Source organism: Aedes aegypti, unplaced genomic scaffold, assembly GCF_002204515.2.
Source record: "Aedes aegypti strain LVP_AGWG unplaced genomic scaffold, AaegL5.0 Primary Assembly AGWG_AaegL5_hic_scaff_948_PBJ_arrow, whole genome shotgun sequence".
Taxonomy (NCBI): Eukaryota; Metazoa; Arthropoda; class Insecta; order Diptera; family Culicidae; genus Aedes; species Aedes aegypti.
Genome location: NW_018736654.1, coordinates 1 through 5,526, shown reverse-complemented (window position 1 = coordinate 5,526; position 5,526 = coordinate 1). Strand labels below are relative to the sequence as shown.

General features: G+C 38.6%; 1 long non-coding RNA gene across 1 annotated transcript; it reads left to right on the top strand.

Moving 5' to 3' along the window:
* The first annotated feature begins 1,924 nt into the window (after positions 1 to 1,924).
* Positions 1,925 to 2,948, top strand: LOC110681456. Its single transcript, XR_002503206.1, has 2 exons — positions 1,925 to 2,139; positions 2,504 to 2,948. It is a non-coding gene; the product is annotated as an uncharacterized LOC110681456 (long non-coding RNA).
* Positions 2,949 to 5,526: the final 2,578 nt, after the last annotated feature.

Genomic DNA, 5,526 nt, shown 5'->3' with positions numbered 1-5,526 from the left:
TAGAAAATAGTACAACTAACAGTTAATTTTACTACTATGTGATCAAAATTACTATCTTCATCACGGATCGTATTATTCTATGGGTTTGTTCACAAATTTCATAACGCCAAAAATGGCAATTTTCGATACCCACCCATTCCCTTGTGACACATTGTGTATGAATATTTTTAAATTTTTGTATGAGCTGTAACATTTTTAGGACACCCACCCACCCCCTTCAGCGTTATGAAATTTGTGAATGGGCCCTTATGAAATTTGTGAATAGGCCCTAATTAGTATGAATAAACGAGTTGTAACGTGAACTTTCATGCGATTTCTGGTTGTCTGGGCTGGTACCGGAAGGAAAGTAATTAATAAATAGCTGTGCGCAAACGAAAACGTATACATTTTCCATTTATTACTTACCAAACAAAATCAAATTCTGGATAAAACAAGCTGGTTGAGCCGCACGACCATTATTTTTTTTTTATTTGCTGAATAACAACAACAAACCCAAGTAACCATGGAGCATTATATAATTGGCTTGTTTAGGGGTATCCTGTTTTTGACATATTCTGATTCTACGTTACAAACTGAGCCAGAATCCAAAGTTTCATAATTTTCCGTGCCCTGGAACTATTTTTAAAACACGTTTGAATTTAGTATGGAAATCGCGTTTGAATCACCCCTCGGCAAATTTTACTTCGGGACGAGCTGTCATTATGTAAATTGAAATGTCATTGAGTCGACGTAATGAAATCTTTTTCAATAATTTACTATATCAAAATTAAGATATTGAAGCGCAATAAAATCGTGTTACACTTAGAAAAATGTGCTCTTTCGATCAAGCTACAAAGAACTGTGAATTTTTCATCACTAAACAACCCAATTGCATATATAATGCAGCTGCATTGCCGTAAGCCTACTATTAAAGTAGTTTAAAAGTGGAAAAGGGCACTTTTACAGTTAAATTAATGCAAAAAGGACGATAAAGCAATGAAGCAACTTATAAAGTAATATTAATGCAGCAGTACAATTTATAAATTGATGTTAGTGCATTGATACATTTGTAATGTAGGGTTAATGCTTTATTGCTTGATAGCTGTTGAAATTTGTTGAATAAAAGCAATGTTGCATCAATGGTGTTGATATGCAGTAGAATACGTGCAATGTTATAATGCTTGTGCCTTGTGGTTACTTGGGAAGTTTCAGTTCTTTCAATTATTGTCAAATCCAATCAGAAAAAAAGAAAAAAAAATGCTGATGAGAAGGGTGCCCAGATTTGCCGAACGGTGCAGAAAATTGTGCCGGGCACAGTGAGCCGAGTTTCCCACCCCCTGAGTTTTCGAGAATTGAACTCAAATGTGTCGTCCAGCATTCGGCTCACCACGGTAGGGTCCGGGTTTTCGCTTTTGTGCAAGTGTTGCATGCTCGATGATTTCGCTTGTACGCAACATTTATGACAGCTGTCGCATCGCGAAACTCTTCGGCTTTGCTCACAAACACCACTGCACCTTGTGGAGAACCGTTAGAGTAACAGAGAAAGAGATAACGAGCCGATCTTCATTATTGATGCATTCGTTACTCTTTCCTCTTACGGTACACATGCGGAAGCTACATTGCGTGTGTTTGACAGAACGCTTGTGTTCGTGACCGAACGAAACACCACAGATCTGAACAGATAGGAATTTTGATAAAATAATGTTGCTTAATGGGTTTTTCGAATCGTTAAAATAAAGCAAATCTGAATGTAATGTGAGAGATAATTAAAGTGTACGTTACATAACATTCGCATTTGATCAATTTGAAAATCGTCGTTTTCTCAACCTTTGACATCCAACTAGCCAACAGAAAAACTCAATTGTGTATCCATCAGTCAAAGTCTTCACGCATTATCTGTGCCACCACGTGTTGGTAGTGGTGAAACAACGGCGCCTGCTGCGATTCAGCTCGGAGATTCAGTTTTCGGTCACACAAGTAGAAGTAGAAGCAGTCAGCAGCAGCGAGCAAAGGAGAAAAAATCATACATCAGCGAGTGATACGTAAATAACGTCGTGAAGGGAAAAAGTGGCGATTGAAGAAAAGAAAAGAAAAAAAGTAGTTTTCTGGCGAAAATTTCCACGCGATTTTTCCGTTTCGGAAGGAATATTCCGGATTGCGGTAACAGTGCCCTAGAAACGTTCCTTGAAGGAGTAGAAGAAGCGGAAAAGACGGACCCCAAATCTCAAGGAAAGACGGACGGAAAAACTGACGGATGGTGGCAGTGTAGAAAATTTTCTGTGGAGTTATTTTTTCCTCCTGTCCATTCGCTGGTCAATTCGTTCGTTCGGTGGGAGGATTTTTCTTTTTTGGGGGAAAATAGAAAAGAGGAAAAACGACGACGACGGTGGTGCAGATTTTTGCAGCGACTTATCTTCTGGCCTCAAATGAGGAGAGGAGCAATAATTTTTCGGTTTGCTGATGGGAAGAAAAGATGTGTCTTGTCTTTTTTTGTGGTGAAGGAAAAGTGGCTTTTTTCTATTAGGCAGTGAAGATTTTGCGTAGAAGGGGAAAATCCAAGGAAAAACAGAAACCTAACACACGGGCGGTGGTGGAATTGAAGGGGCGGCGGGAGAAGGGGACACAAGTTTCGACATCGATTCCGGATCAAAATAAAGAAGGAAGGGTCATTCATCGGATTCAGTGCGGAATGATTCTTGTATGCTAGAAAGTGATTAAAAGAATTAATCGCATTGCTAATTGGGAAAGTGATTAAGAGTTTCCCCAAGCATAAGTGAGAACAGCGCTTAGGGATCATCAAGTGAAAGAAGTTCCTGTCTGAAAGAAGAAAAGTCATCCATTCAAGGAATCCACGATGGCCAATCCGAGGAAGTTCAGCGAGAAGATCGCCCTTCACAACCAGAAGCAGGCGGAGGAGACGGCCGAATTCGAGCGGATTATGCGGGAAGTTTCGGATGTCACGTCCAAGGTATGTCCCAACCGTAATACCGTAGAGGAAAATCTAATACAGAAACAGGGGTCATTCCCGGGACTCTCGGGGTCGTAAGCGCGTGTGTGTGTATTTGTGTGTGCGCGCGAGAGACAGAGAACCGAACGAACGAACGGTACTCCGTGGTACCAACCGAGTGCAAGGGTTTGAAAATTAATAATAATTGTTCCACGAGTTTCGCGGGGTTTGCTTCTGGTTCGCCTGCCTGCTTGTACCGGCTGGTCTACGGTCTGGCCAGTGGCTTCTTGAAGAACCCAGAGTTCACGGTCCTCCCCAGACCGTTATTATCAGAAGAATACAAATTTCGCATCGAATTTGAGCTTTTCAGTCGATTTTTTTGTGATTTAACTGCATTTCTGGAAACATTTTATAAAAAACGTTAAGGTGACACAGTTTGGAATCAACTACTAAGATTGCACTGAAACTTCAAGGGGACAAATCTCGCGAAGAAAGCATCCAACAACAGTGCACTTTTTATTTTGGCTTTGTGCACTAGCAAAAAGCTTAAAATAAGAAGATCAGAAACGTTTGCCCACTACCCGACCAACCAATCTTCATAATTCTTTATAGATCTTTAACCAACGATGGTGATCGCTAACGGTTCAAAACGAATCTATATCGATCGTTATCGAAAATCACTGACTGGTTGACCGGGTATTTCTCCAGTTTTGTGCCTTAGAAAACGTGAGTAGGGGCACAAGTCGGCCATTGTGACGGCCATCTTTGGATTCCGAAATGTTTCACCTTAAGTCCGTTTTGAATTTACGATCTTTTAATGATTATAAGTCAACAAATTCTATGAAAATGATTTATATTTCCAGTGATTTTTATCTGCCGTTATTACCTATCAGAAAAAAATATACAGTATCGGACATATAAAGTCATTTTCCCATACAAAATTATCAATTTCAAAGAGCTATATCTCCGCCGTTACTCAACCGATTCTTCTCATTTTTTCTGTGATGAACTACAAATTACCTCAAATTTTGATTTGAAAACTATTGGTTCAAAAGTTACAAATAGGTTGAATTTTGACATAAAAAATGCACCAAGACGAAAAGTGATAGGGGAGGGGTACCAGTTTTGGCCACCCTAAGAGAAAATTTTGTTTATACATATATCAAAAGACCTTTGGTTACTGTCAATACATTAAACGAAAGCTTTTAATTTATACTCAGCAAGAAAAATATGAAAACCAACCAGAAACTTTGTTTTTGTATTAAAAATGGGGGTGGCGAATACTGGACCACTTGCACCAGCATTCGCCACGTTTTTAATTTCGGTTCTTGAATTCGCCACCTACGGGAAGTCGTGCTAAAATGAACACCTTGACTTTTATCGAGACAACATAAATTTTGATGAAGTTTTATCACGCGCGAACGATTTAGCAAATTTTGGGAATGTTTCCGTATCATCTTAAAGCAATTTAGCGAACACTAAACAATTTGAATCATTAGTTTTCACACGACTTTTACAATAGATTTCGATAATTGAGGAAATTTGTATTTCGTCACAGAAAAAAATGAAATGAATCGGTTGAGAAACGGCGGAGATATAATTATAAGTTGACCATTTTGTATGGAAAAACGGCTTTGGTGCATTTTATATGTCCGATACTGCAAGGTGAGGTGAGGTGTTCTTTACAACTACATTGATTTTGAAAAGAATAGATCAACCGAATGTGTAGTTATGCTTTGTTGAGGTGTAATCGCTAAAATATTTAGCACTTTTCTGTATTTATTTCATACTAGTGGTAACGGGCCCGGCAAACTTCGTCTCGCCGTCAAGTAGGCTATTGAAAATGCCATGAAACGTCCCATACAAAATTATAGTTCCGCTAACGGGTCTAACTAAAAATCTAAGGCACTAGTCCAAGAAGGATCGTAAAGGGATCAATAGTAGAAAAACAATACTGAAGTACTGTTTTATTACTTTAGGTAGTTTTAAAAACTACCAAGAGCGGAGAGAATGTATGTACGCACAGCACGAAAGTACGATACCCACTGATTATTGGTGAATTGGTTCGAAAAAGTGAGGACTATTGTAAAAAAAATCAAAAACAGTTCGGAATCCGACATTGACAAGACACTTATTTATTATTATCTTTATTATCGAGACTTTCAGCCTGTGGCTGGTTCGTCTCCAAGACAAGACACTTGACTATTTGTTAAAAAACGAATTTCTTTTAAGCTTGAACATATGCTGCAACCAGAAGCATAATTGGGTTAAAATCAATCTCACTGAAATATAGGTTATATTGTTATCAGTGGCGATTCCCTAACCTCAAATCTACCTGTTCCACGAATAGAAATTCTTGGCTTTATGCAACCAGTTTGCATCTTTCAAGTGAAGATTTGCTAGAAAGCAAGATTTCAGTCATTTACTATTTGCTTTATGATCTCAATTGGTCGAAAAAAGCATTTTTAGATGCGTAGAACAGGTAAAAAGTGAGGTTACGAGTCGCCTCTGATTGTTATGGGATCATGGACATACATTTTAAACAATTTTGGGATTTTTTTTGTAGAGTCCTGAGAAGGAATCGCGTAAAACATGCAACA